The sequence below is a fragment of the Rhinatrema bivittatum genome, chromosome 18 (assembly GCF_901001135.1).
Source record: "Rhinatrema bivittatum chromosome 18, aRhiBiv1.1, whole genome shotgun sequence".
Lineage (NCBI taxonomy): Eukaryota > Metazoa > Chordata > Amphibia > Gymnophiona > Rhinatrematidae > Rhinatrema > Rhinatrema bivittatum.
The window spans coordinates 20,424,281-20,437,880 of NC_042632.1; the positions used below are offsets into that span (position 1 = coordinate 20,424,281).

Sequence of the window (13,600 nt, forward strand, 5' to 3'; positions counted from 1 at the left end):
CTTCCTGGTATGACTAGCCCTCAAGTGAATTTCCATCTTGTATCCAAGCTCCAACCAGTTAATCAAGCCCATGGCCTCTGCAACACATAGGGGTCCACCTATAGGGTCTCCTTGACCCAAAAAAAGTTCTCAAGCTGCTCACCTTCTGCAGCCCTACCAAAAGGGCCCAATCATTTGGCCAGTTTAATCTTACCTAGTATGTGGCAGAGTAGACCTATTGTCAGGTTCATACCCTCTCCAGATCCTGAGTCACAAGGAAAACACATTGTTGGCGTAAGCCAGAAGAGTAACCTGCAATATGGGTTCCTACAGCACCAGCCCTATAAACCAGCTACACAAGCACTTCAATGGCCAGTGCATACAGTTGCCTCCCCCATGCCCAAGAGGTACTCTTCGCCCAATGACCAGAGGTGCTGCCAAGGACCAGTTAACCTTTTACCAGGTATTCAACACTTGAGTACAAGAGGCAGAGGAGATACACAAAGTAGGGGTCAAATCCAAATGCATGCAATGTCCCAGTGAAATAATTGTGATCTACCTAATCAGATCTATTGATCAAGTAATGAAAAGGTCACCGACAGGCCTGAGCTAGGAATTAAGTGTATTCAGTCCAAGACTAAAAAAAAAAAAAAAAAGTGTCAAACATGGCCTGGCCTGCAATCATGTAGGTCTGTTCTTGGTGGATCACTTCCACCAGCCACAGGGAGAGAACTTTGGTACGATCTTAAAAGTTCATGCACAGAAGCAAGACAAGACACTAGCTCTATGTCCCTCAGGTTGCCCCTTCCTTGAACAAGAGGGTCAACACCATACAATGACTGGTCGAATACCTGTCGCTAGATCTTTGGCCAGGAGATCAGATACCAGCAAGTCAAAAAGCAACTGATGCCCAGGGACTCCTTATACAGCATCCCACTGAAGATGGCCGCAAGGTCTGCCAGGCTCAGGGATTCGTCCAGCTTTCTCCTGCATCCCTTGCCCATAGCACTAAGCAGGTGTCTGGGTCAGGTAAATCCAGGAAGAATAGAACAAGCATTGTGCTCCCTCTCCCCGATATATTCTGGCCCATGAAGGTGGTCAAATCCACAGGCAACAGAAAAGTCATAAGGACATACTGGGGTAGACTTTTAAGGTTATGCGCGGGCGTAGATTTGTTCGCGCAACCCGGCACGAACAAATCTACGCCCGATTTTATAAGATGCGTGCGCTGCTGCGCACATGTTATAAAATCCAGGGTCGGCGCGCGGGCAGGGGGGGGTGCACAATTGTGCAACCTGCGTGCACATGCCGAGCCAAGCAGCCTGCCTCCGTTCCTTCCGAGGCCGCTCCGAAATCGGAGCAGCCTCGGAGGGAGCTTTTTTCCGGCCCCTCCCCACCTTCCCCTCCCTTCCCCTACCTAACCCACCCCCCAGCCCTAAGTAAATCTCCCCTACCTTTGTTCAGAAAGTTACGCCTGCCTGAGGCACCACGCCCATGGCCCTGCCCCTGGAACACCCCCAAATGCCGCGCCGCCCCCAACACGCCCACCAAGCAAAGCCCCGGGGCTTTGCACACTCCGGCGGCCTATGCAACATAGGCACGCCGGTGTGCAAATCCCCTGCGCCTGTAAATCCGGCTGGATTTACGTGTGCAGGGCTTTTAAAATCTGCCCCACAATATTCAATGCTGGATCAGATCAAGGTCGATCTAGACCAGAATCTGATCTCCTACAGTGGCCTGTATTTATCTCAAGTACTTGGAAGATTCCAAAAGTAAAATCTATTTCTTGTTACTTGCTCTCAGGGATAATAGCTTCCTCTAGTCTTCCTCGCTAAAAATGTATTATGAACGTTTCCTCTTTGCCCAATTTAAACCCTGCCACGCCTCGACCATGTCCTCTGGCAGCTTGATTGTATGCGGAGTGAAGAGGTACCCTTCTAGGATTTGTTTTTAAACCTGCTGGCTGTTTCATGAAGTATCCCCTTGTTCTTGGATTATTTGAAAAGATAAATAATCCTCTTTACCTGGTCTACCCCACTTATGATTTTATAAAGTTTTATCAGGAAGAGCTCTAACTTGTCTCCTACCTTCAAAGAGTAACTGTTCCATCTCATATTTTGTTGAACTCCTCTGCACCTTTTCTACTTTTTTTTTTTTTTTTTTTTTTTTTTTTTTAAATGGATCAACGAGAACTGCACCAATATTCAAGGTGCGGTCTCAGATGTTTACAAACTTTCTGCTTCCCAGCCAACACATTTATACACCCTGAATTAAATTCAAACCGTAACTACACAACATAGGAATAATTCATGCTTTCAAGATTCTTTTTCTAGTTGATGACTTATAAGAACCCAGTACTGTGCACCTAGTTAGCGAAAAAATAATCTTATGTGCATTACTTTGCACTTTACCATATTAAATTTTATCTGCCATTCATGTACTCAGTCTCTTAATCTCACAAGATCTCTTTGCAGTTCCTCACAATCCACTTTTTTAACACCTGAATAATTTTGTGGCATCTACAGGTTTGATCACTTCACCCATCATTCCCTTTTTCAGATTTATAAACATTGAACAGCACAGGTCCCAGTACAGATGACTGCCACACTCCACTAATGAACTCTCTCCATTTGGAAAGCTGACCATCCAATACTACGGTTTCCTCTCTTACAGGCCGATACAGTACGGTGCGCATAAAAAAAAAAAAAAAAGTAAAAGTAAAAAAACAAACTAGCTCATACTGCAGTTTAACATTGTGACCCCCTTAGCTGACCCCCATGCCAGTTTCTAACAATATTTACTATTAACACCTTTTCATATTGAATAGTTTTCTTGCCCAGAACCAGCTCTCACATTCTCAGACGTTACAAACTTTCTACTTCCCAGCCAAAACAATTATGCACCCTGAATTAAATTCAAACCTTAACTACACAACACAGGAATAATTCACGGTGTCAAACTTCATAGCACAAATACATACACAAAGCCCCTGGTTTCCTGTGGCACATTTTTCAAAATTTGGTAAATTTACATAATTTTGCAAGTAAAGTTTCCCAACATGTCTGTGTGCCAGTTAACTTATTTTGTTCTTTAGAGGAAAAGGGATCTAGGAATAGGAAGAAGAGAGACTGCAGAGGAGGTAAATGAAGGAATTCTAGGCAGATGGGGTAGAGATAAGAGATGGAGTAGGACAGCTGGACAGGGAGGAGAGGATGAAAGATTCCAGAAGGAAAGGGAATGAGAGGAAGGAGGGGGCAGAAGAGGCAGGAAGAAAGCAAGTATTGGGAATTGAGGAGGAACAAAACTAAGGAAAGCCACAGCCACCTCCCACATCACACTCCCATGCATTTTTCCTTATTCTCCCAATCCAAAGCCCCTTTGATCCTCATTTACCTTGCCTCATTCCCCCCCCCCCCCCCCATGATCTCTATTTGATTCACTCCTCTCTGTGAAACAGATCAGCAGCCTTCATAGTGCCTCTGGAGCATCCCCTCCCCTCTCCTGCCAGGGCCCTGAGAGTCATGTGGTTCAAAGCATGTCATTCAGGTCCCAGCAAAAGGACTATAAGGCTGCCATCCTCCTGTTTTGCACTTTACAATGTTTCTCTTCCAGAGTAGGTAAGCTAGAGGCAGGGAGAGGACAATGTGCCATTCCACAGCCACCAATGCTGTTTTTAGAGGGTCCCTGCTCCCCCACAGCAATTTGGCTAGGGCTGGCCAATTCCACAGCCCTCATGACCGCACAACTGCAGGAGAACGGGTGCTCTAGTAGTAGTTCAAGCCACAGATTATTGGTTTGTTGGGAAAGGGTGTCTGAATCTCACAAATCCTTCTTATCCACCAGCATATACAGATCCTACTATCAAGCACTTTCCCATCTGCCTTTTGTTCCCTTTCCTTGTCTCCAAACTGTAGAAGCAGGAGCCATGATCCTCCTGCACAACTGGACTCTATCCCGGTCTCACCGCTCCTCAAGGAACAGAGGCTCATCCCCGGCATTTTGGAGGTGAGCCTTGAGATCAAGCAATTCCCCCAAAACTACCTGACCTCATACTTTTGCTCCCCACTAATGCTTTGAGAGTACCCCCATGTTCTACTACTGACCAACTGAGAAACAGTCCCATCTCAGCAGTGCCAGTTCACTCAGACCCTCCAGACTGCTGCCACAAGCTCCCCTCCCTCCTGGGTGGACTGAAGGTCAGGGGACTTGACAGTGCCTTAACAGCCACCATGTGATAGCATGAAAAGAGCACCAACACCATGACATCAACAAACAGGAAAAGTACCAGTCAATCTGTAAGTAGGATAAGTACTCAAACCACAACTGGATTTGAGTGTAGCCTAAGCTCATCCCTGCAAACTGCCCATTCCACACATGAACCAGGGAGAGGTAGCAGCCATCTCTCTCAGGACATCCACTAAGGCAAGATAGCCCTCCTGACTAATATGGTCAAGAAAGTTGAGGATGCACAAATTCACCTCCAAGTGCCTCTCATTTGGGTCCAAGGTCTTCAGAGAGACCAACAGGTGAAAAACTACCATCCTGTTGACTCCAGCATAGGGGCATATAAATTAAAGTTTACACTGCAGGCTGCTAAAGCTAGAAATGTAGCATTCCTCCCAGCACAACCACCCAGGTATCCGGCAACTCTGCCTGTAGGGACTGACGTCAGGATGGCCATTCCTTTCCAGAAAATCTGAAGTGGTATGGATCTCCTATAAAAAATAATAAAGTCACAACTACCTTCCAATAATAAGTTCCTTTGTTTGTTTTAAATGATGTAGTATGTTTTTACTTGTAATCCATGCTGAACACATATGGAAGTCATGGAATATAAGATTGGTTTTAAATATTTATAATTTTCAATATTATAATACAGAAGCAATTCTGCTTGACAGCAAAAAAGTCTTAACCTTAAATAAATTAGAAAAAAAAAAAAATCAGGGGGGAAAAAAAAATCTGTTAAATTCTAACAAGTCTCCCAAAAAGGGGATGGAGAAGAAGAGACATCACAGAAGAATATTAAAGAACTTGTTATATCTAAATACCACCACTAACCCTGATGCCCTAGAGTTGGAGAGTAACCTAACATTTACTATCCAAAAAAGCTTTAAGCTGTTTGGGTTTTAAAAAAAAGTGTATATATGTTGCCAGATAATCTAATACATTTTGCTGGATCTCTCAAGGAGAAAGATCCCAAGACTAGCCAAAGCATTCCTATATTGGAGGAATGCTTTCATCCTAACCTGAGTCTGTTTGCACACATCTGGAAGTATCCAAACTTTTTTGTCCCATGAAGAGAAAAAATGTTGTTGGGGGGAAAAAAAAAAAACACACCCACCCCTTAAATTTTTATCAGCTTCAGAGGAACAGGACACAGATAACATAACTCAATCCCGAATTGTTTTAGAAGACTGTTCCAGGAAATTAGTTAAATTTAAGTACTGGGCACATCCAATACTGGGGAAATAACATTTCCTGCATCAGACTTTCTTAAAGGGTAAATAAGAAGCTTTTAGACAAAGAAAGAGAATCTCTCTACACACATACACACACCTTTTTACATAAATAAAACAGAAAAAGTACCCAATGCCCTCAGGACCCTGCCATGAAGATACTGGCATTAAGGGTGCAGAGCCATCCTCTGTCAGGAAGCATTTGGGTATGCATGTGGCCAGCCTCGTTACACAATCACCAGACACATCCACGTTGATGCTCAGAGTCCACCTGACCCAAACTTTAATCGCCCGAGATCTAGTTTTCTCCATCAGAGCCATCTCTATTGAGGAGGCTGCTGCCTTTACGGGGAAAGCATGGAGTGAGAGCCTGAGGGTATCAGTTCTAGCCCGTGGCTGTCTTTGTGTGGCCTATTTCTTGCACACACCTGCTTTACTTAGCCTACTTCTAGCATTTCCATAATGCACACCTTCTAAGCATATTCCTGAAGTCCACGCCATACTTCACTATCACTGTTGCATAGGGGAAGTGTTTCAGCCTCTCTGTGAAGGGAGATCCCCGAGGATCCCTATATCCTTGCAAAGAATGAGGGAGTGCAGCTGGAAAGTGCTCCTTATCCTCCGTGATATTCTCTGCTCTGGTCCTGGCCACCTTCTTTCTGCCTCTGTGACAAAAGACCTTGTTGGTATCATGGGTGGCCAGCCGAACTATGGTGGTGGTCTCTGCAACTTTTGGAGCATCAGGGGCGGAGAGGGGGGTACACAGAGGAGCCCCTCTTGTGGGTAGAAGCTGATGCCAAGTCCTGGGGATGGTGGAGTGGGGGGAGAGTTCCCTGAAAAGGAGACTCAGGGATGCCAATTCACGTGTGAGCGCTAGCTGCTGGTGGTGATAGGGGAAGCACCAGGCTTCCCTCTGTTGAGTAATATACATGGAAAGCATTCCCTTCATATGGGATCACCACATCCCCCAAAAGCATCCTCCCATCCTTCCGGAAGGAGCATCCAGGCCTGCTTCCTGAATGAGGCGACATGCCTCAAGTTCTTTGCTCCATGCCTGGTGAGAGCAGAGATACCTGTCAGGTGAATTCCCTCACGCTTCAAAAGGTGCAGCTTTATTAATGCATCCAGGAGGATGGGTGGTACACTTACAGTGCATCCCTTGGGCTCCCCCCTGGAGCACGATGCCCTTTATCTCTAACCCTGATGACTGCCACCACTGATCACACAAACGACACCACCTCGTTATTCAAGCAGCTGGTGGATACTATTTGGTGGGATCTGACTACTGTATCCAAGGCACAGAAATACCCACCCTGGGAGAGCATGAGCAGGGGAAGCCGTATTTGAGGGAAAGGCCAACCATTCCACCTGCCACCCAAGATGATGTCCTGTAAGCCAAAGACCATGGGATGACACCATGGGGGTTAAGGTGGCGGCCGCTGCCACGTGTGCCATCCTCTGTCCTATCCCTTAGAAAGGAGGAGCAGGGGTAGGAGCAGCAAGCTTGCCACCCTTTCCTGTGCTCTGTGAAAAGGGGGAATTAAAGTGGTTGCTGCAAGATGCCAAGCCTCCCCATGTCCCGGGATGTCATACCTGGTAAACACATCCCTGCATGGAGTAGTGGGTTAACATGCCTAGTCCTTTTGTGGCACTTGCTTGCCAGGTTTTGAACGTCAGTGGGCTCTCTTCCAGTTAACTGGGGGAAGCTGCCAGAGGGCGGGATAAGAACATAAGAAATTGCCATGCTGGGTCAGACCAAGAGTCCATCAAGCCCAGCATCCTGTTTCCAACAGAGGCCATTACAGCATGAAGGCACCACTCACGAGAATGAATTTTAAAGAAAACTTATATGTGCTTTAGAATTTTGGAACCTCACGTTGAACATAAAAAGAGAATCCCCCCCGCGGTCCCTGAAGCAGGCGGATAACTGCCCGAAACACGGCCGATATCGGGCAGGCGGTCCCAACCTTGTAGAAGTGGCAGGAATCCATTTGGATCAACAAAAACTGATAAGTACTCATTAAAAAGCGGGAACGCTCAGTGAGGGTTGTGGTATCCGCCAGGGAGAGGATACGAAGCACATAGAAACAAAAATAAAATAAAAAAAAACAAAAGTTGATAAGGAATTTGAAGAATAAACATGGGACTTATTGCATGGCACAACCACAAAGGAATTGTCTCAAACATAGCAACCGCACATTACTACACATCAGGGAGTCCCTTGATGGTTGGTTGTTAATAATCTCTTGAAAACAAGGGAAGGAGGTTTGGTTGTTAAGTGAATACTGATGCAATTAATAGCAGTGGCTATTCCCTAAGTATAATTGATTAATAGCCATTAATGGACTTCTCCTCCAAGAACTTATCCAAACCTTTTTTGAACCCAGCTACACTAACTGCACTAACCACATCCTCTGGCAACAAATTCCAGAGCTTTATTGTGCGTTGAGTGAAAAATAATTTTCTCTGATTAGTCTTGAGTGTGCTACTTGCTAACTTCATGGAATGCCCCCTAGTCCTTCTATTATTCGAAAGTGTAAATAACCGAGTCACATCTACTCATTCAAGACCTCTCATAATCTTAAAGACCTCTATCATATCCCCCCTCAGCCGTCTCTTTTCCAAGCTGAACAGCCCTAATCTCTTCAGCCTTTCCTCATAGGGGAGCTGTTCCATCCCCTTTATCATTTTGGTCAAATCCACAGTGGGTGTGCTCTTAATGCAGTGTCTGGATGAGGGTAGCCACCAGAAGCTGCCAAAGCGGTCAGTGGGGCAGCTGAAAACTTAATCCACTCCATGAGTGTTGTCCTTTCCTGCTTTTCTTCTCTAGGGAGGGCCCTGGGCAAGATGTAGAGGTGACAGGTGGTGCTATCCACCCCTGCATCTTGCCCAGCTACCATGAGCCTAGATAAGACAGGAGTCCTTCCCAACATTCAATCACTTGTCAGAGGATGGTGCACACAGCAGCCCCAATGACTAACTTGGCAGAGGGAACTGAAAGGATATGGTAGGAAGGATTATAACCTATTGTCATGGTGTCCAAGGGTGGTGCTCTCTGTAGTGGCTATGAGCTGGGAGGCCACAGAAAGCACTCAATTGCTCCTAGCTCTACCATTTTCAAAGGTGAATAAGAGAGAGGTAAGTAGAGATACCTACACAGGGAGAAGAAAAAAAAAAACTTACAGGAAACAGAGCCAAATGTAACAAAGTGCAGTCAGAGCACAGTTTAACCCACAATCGTGCACAAACTTTGATACAGCATGGCCTTTTACACATACATATAGGTTAGTGCCCACATGCAAATTCCATGCCAATGATGGCATCAGCATACCATTAGCTGACTGTATCAGGAATTAAAAAAAAAAAAAAAAGATTTACCTTGTGCCTTAAGAAACCATGTGATGAATTTTAGGGCACAATTTTAATACTCAGATCATCCATAGCCCCCACAATTAGCTGGGGGGGGGGGGGGAGGGAAGGTGGAGAAACAATAGAAGTAAGGCATCTTGAGTCCCTATTTAAAAGGAAAAACTAAACAAAAACTCACTCTCTGCTGCCCTCTCAACTCTCCTTTCAGAGAGATTGCATTTTACAGAAGGGCAGCCCTCTTCTCTGAGGGCAACAGGTAAGAAAGACTCTCTCCCTGCTTTTTGGCAGTAGACAGGGGGGGGAGAAGGGAAGACAAAACTAGGAAAAACATGGAAACATGCAATTAGAACCACTTCCATCTGATAGCTAAGTAACACCCCCTGAGAGCAGGGAGAAAGGGAAAACTTGGCAGTCCTTGTGCGCAAGGTGTTACTACTCAAAAGTGCAAAACGGTGCAGTCAACAAAACCAGGCTGCAAGCGTGAATACTTTTTTTTTTTTTTTTTTTTACTGGCATACATGTATAATGGATTCATCACTATTTTTTCCGGACCATAGTACTGACAAGGTTACCCTTCCAATTTAATTCTGGGAAGTAAAAGGTTATAGCAGCCTAAGGGTGGATGCACTATCCATGCACACCAGTCTCTTCTTTTACAACTTCTGGGTGGGTGGACAGCAGCAATAAAGCTGATGCCTTTAAGGAGTAGAACAGTCCAATTTTTTTTTGTTATTTTTCCCTTGACTAATGCTTTTATTAATACCTAAACCTCATATGTACCCCATAGCTCTTAATCGTGCAATATGAGAAGGAAACCCATGACTTATTTTTGCAAAAAAAAAGTATATATCTTCAGAATCAAAAATACCTGATATGGTTATATAGATAGAAGTATTAGGTCTTCCCCATAAATCAATACTGGCTTAGTTAATGGAAATATTACAACTGTAAATGTGCTGATTTGTTTTGAACTGCAACATTGTCATTAATTGCTGACCCCAGTCACGATTTCTTTATTCAACTGAACAGAGGATCTAAGAATACAAAACCAATAAAACCGGAATTGGTTTCACTACAGCTAACTAATCGGAGCTTACTTTAAAATGATTCACTCATTTAAATCATTAAAAAAAAAAAAAAAAAAGAAGATTAACAGACAATTTCAAAATTAGCATATTTATAAAAAGATTGTTGCTATTTGATTAGCGTTTGTTGGACCTTGTGTCCTAGCGAATTATGCAAAACAATTGTCAAAAATGCCACTCCACATAAAGTCAAGTCGAGTCTTGGTGAAGCAGAAATAAAACGTAGCACGTTGTCTCAGCAAATTCAGAAATCCTATGCCAGCACTCTTTCCCTGCTCCTGAATTTATTAATAAGCACAATTTAGGAACAGCTCAATCACTGTGGACAGGAGGGCATGAGATGCACTAAAGCACTTACATGTTTAGTATCTTAGCACACAGCATGAGTAGTATTGGTCCATTATTGCTCTCCTCCAAGCTTATAATGAAGCAAAGCAGTCTTTTTTTTCCTTACATGCAAACACTGTCTCCTTCCCCTTCTGCATTGTGAAAAGGTGGATTATTTTTAAACCCAAGGTACCTGAACAGCACTTGGCATGTTATGCACGTCACTAATAAAGTCTCCCACAAATTCGCACGCAGTAAAAACAAAATAAATGCAACATTTCAAAAAAAATGCATATGAACATCTCAGAAATCAAATGATATTCCTTTTTTAACTCTTCTGCACAAGGACTTCTATGAAGTACTAAATACGGATTTGGGGTTACTCACAATGCGCACTTTTACAACCGTTTATTGTGATAACGAAACCCAGGCTATACAGAGTTGTAAAGTGATTTAATGCAATAAAAAAAAAAAAAATAAAAAAAAAAAAACCAGGCACCACAGATTTAGATGCTGTTGGATAAGCAATTAAAAGGAGGGGACAAAAACGTTTAACCATGGCATAAGAACTGAAGAACATTTACCAGCAGGTACAGCAGCTTCCCTACAGCACTTTTGTGAGGTAACTTATGCTCGTCCGTCTGGTGGCTTTCCAAATTCCTTGACTTCGCGAGCCCCACACCTCCAGAAATCCCAGAAGAAGGCAGGAAGAAGAAGATAAAAAAAAAAGAGGGAGGGGGGGGAGATAGAGAGGCACCTCAGCAGTCAGCCCCCCTCCTCCTCTCTCTCGCTCGTGAAGCAGCCTCCGCCAACCGCCCGAGCAGACCCCGTCCGCAGGCTGCCCCTTTAGCAGCTCTGCACGAGCCCGGCTCCCGAGCCAGCCCGACACGCAGCACGCGCAGGCAGCCGCGCTCAATGGGCACCGACGGGGGGAGGAGGGGAGAGCAAACGAGCCAATCCCTGGCGCTGCCTCCTCACACCCCAGCGCCGGCGTGCACCCCGCAGCCTGGACGCTACCACTGGCCCTCCGCTCAGGGAGGTTTTCTCACCGCTCGCGCGCTCTGTTCTCCATGAACCCGGCATCAAACGCGGCAGACAGCGTGGGATTGGGGGGTGGGGGGGAGGTTCTCCCGTTCGCGGGAGTTTATTATTTTCTTGGGCAGACTGCAAGGTGTCTGTGTTGTCCTCTGAAAGCTGGGACGCATGAGAAAGGAGCCTGAGTGATGCAGCCCTGGGCACTTTTTCTGACAACAGAAGCAGACGAGGAGGAGCATTCCACAGCTGCAGAGAGAGAGAGAGAGAGACTAATGAGATGCCCGCCTTCTGCTTGGATATTTAAAGGAATTCGCTCTGCTCTTCTGTTTACCTTTAGTGTGATGTTCTGTTGGTTACAAGCTAATCGGCTAGTACGCTCCACTTTACGTATGTAGTGGGATTCCTCTGCAGTACTTATGGCTATTTTCTTACTCCTTTTTTCTTAGTACAACAGGTGTATGTTGTTTGTTGGGTTTGTTTATGGATTTTTTTTTTCTGATGTGTGTAACACCAGTAGAGACTTGATAATAGATTCATGTTTCATCAATGCAATGTGATTTTCAAGGTAAGGTGAGGGGGAAAAAAAAAAAAAAAGACTGCAAAAATCCATTCCCTTTCGAGCAGGATCTCATACATTCTCTCCACCCCTCCGGCAGACTCCATTCATTTTCACATCCTCAAGGCAAGCTCCCTTCTCTCTCTTTTGCAGGTAGGCACAGAGCCTCTCTCAGTCCTTCGCTGCTTCTGACGCTGCTTCCACGTGCCCATTGGGAAGGAGCGGATCCTTTGCTGCAGGAGCCCATTCTGCTGCTCAGCCTCTGTGCCGACCCCACGGTATTCAAAATTCGCGGGGCTCGCACTTCCTCAATGCTGATGTGGTGCAGTGCGAGATCAGCATGTTTATTTTTTTATTTAAAATAATAAACAGGTAAAATGCACATCCTATATGCTGATCTGGTGAAGTGTGAAATATTTATTTTTTATTTCAAATAAAATAAGTAACTTAAGATGCTGCTGCACTTGCCTCCACATGCCTATTTGGATGGAGCTGAACCTTTGCTGCAATAGTGCAGCGTGCTGCTCATTCTCTGTGCAGGGCCCTCAGGATTCAAAATTCCCTGGACTAGGACTTCGATGTTGATCTTGTGCATTACATAAGAACATAACACATGCCTAGCCATACTAGGTCAGACCAAGGGTCCATCAAGCCCAGTATTCTGTTTCCAACAATGACAATCCAAGTCACAAGTACCTGGCAAGTACCCAAACATTAAATAGATCCCTTGCTACTAATGCTGGCAACAAGCAGTGGCTATTCCCTATTCATTAAAAACAATGTATGAACTTCTCCAGGAACTCATCCAAACCTTTTTTAAACCCAGCCACACTAGCTGCCTTAACCACATCCTCTACCAATGAATTCCACAGCTTAATTGTGCAGGGAGTGCAAAAGATTTTTTCTTATTTGTTTTAAATGTGCCACTTGCTAACTTCATGGTGTGCCCCGTAGTCCTTGTATGATCCGAAAGAGTAAATAACCGTTTCACATTTACACCTTCAAGTCATTTCATGATTTTGTAGATTTCTATCATATTCCCCCCCCCCCCCCAGCTTAACAACCCTAACCTCTTTATCCTTTCCTCATAGAGGAACAAGATCAGCATAGAGAAAAGTGAGTTTTTAATACCTCAGGACCAGCACAGAAGATGAGCAGGCTGCTGGGCATCATTTTCTGATCTTGGTGGGGTCCTGTTATGCCTCTCTTCTTTCTCCGGCCACCAGTGAGATAGGGTGCATCAGCAGCTGCATGGGCCTTTTTTTTTTTTCAGCCACCGGTGGGATGGGGTCCATCGATGGCTGCACAGGCACCACTGTAGACACCTGTAGCAGCCAATAGTGCCCCTATAGCTTGGCACCTGGAAACTTTGGACCTCAAATCCCCCTCAGTATGCCACTATAAGAGTACCGTGTTCCCATGCCAAACCTTCCTAATCCAGCCCCTCCTTCCTCAGGTCTGCATTTAACAATAGGCACACTTTTATCAAGTGCAACAAAAATCTGGGGTCAGCAGGCTGGCTGAAGATTTACTGCCTCCCAGTTGTTCAGATTATCATTCAGCAGAGAACAGCCCTTTAGTCCCTCATTCTGCTATAGAGAACAGCAAGGCCAGCACTTCCACCGTTAGATGCCTAGAGTGCCAATCTTGGAGAAAGGGAGAATGGCAAATCCCACTGTCATCATCCCCTGGGCAGCCAGTGGAGCTCAATGACAGCAGGAGTGAGAGGGCCCCAGTGTCACCAGCAGAGCAGAAGAGGGCTCCTGCCCTACCAGTGGAGCCCATCCTGCCAG

At 45.2% G+C, this 13,600-nt stretch overlaps 1 protein-coding gene across 1 annotated transcript in view; it reads right to left on the minus strand.

Moving 5' to 3' along the window:
• TENM2 (teneurin transmembrane protein 2) overlaps nt 1-11,483 on the minus strand; it is a 2,776,334-nt gene extending 2,764,851 nt beyond the window's left edge. The window contains exon 1 of the mRNA XM_029583832.1: nt 10,801-11,483. The gene's annotated coding sequence lies outside the window, so the exon portion shown is untranslated. The remainder of the gene's footprint in view (nt 1-10,800) is intronic.
• Nucleotides 11,484-13,600: the final 2,117 nt, after the last annotated feature.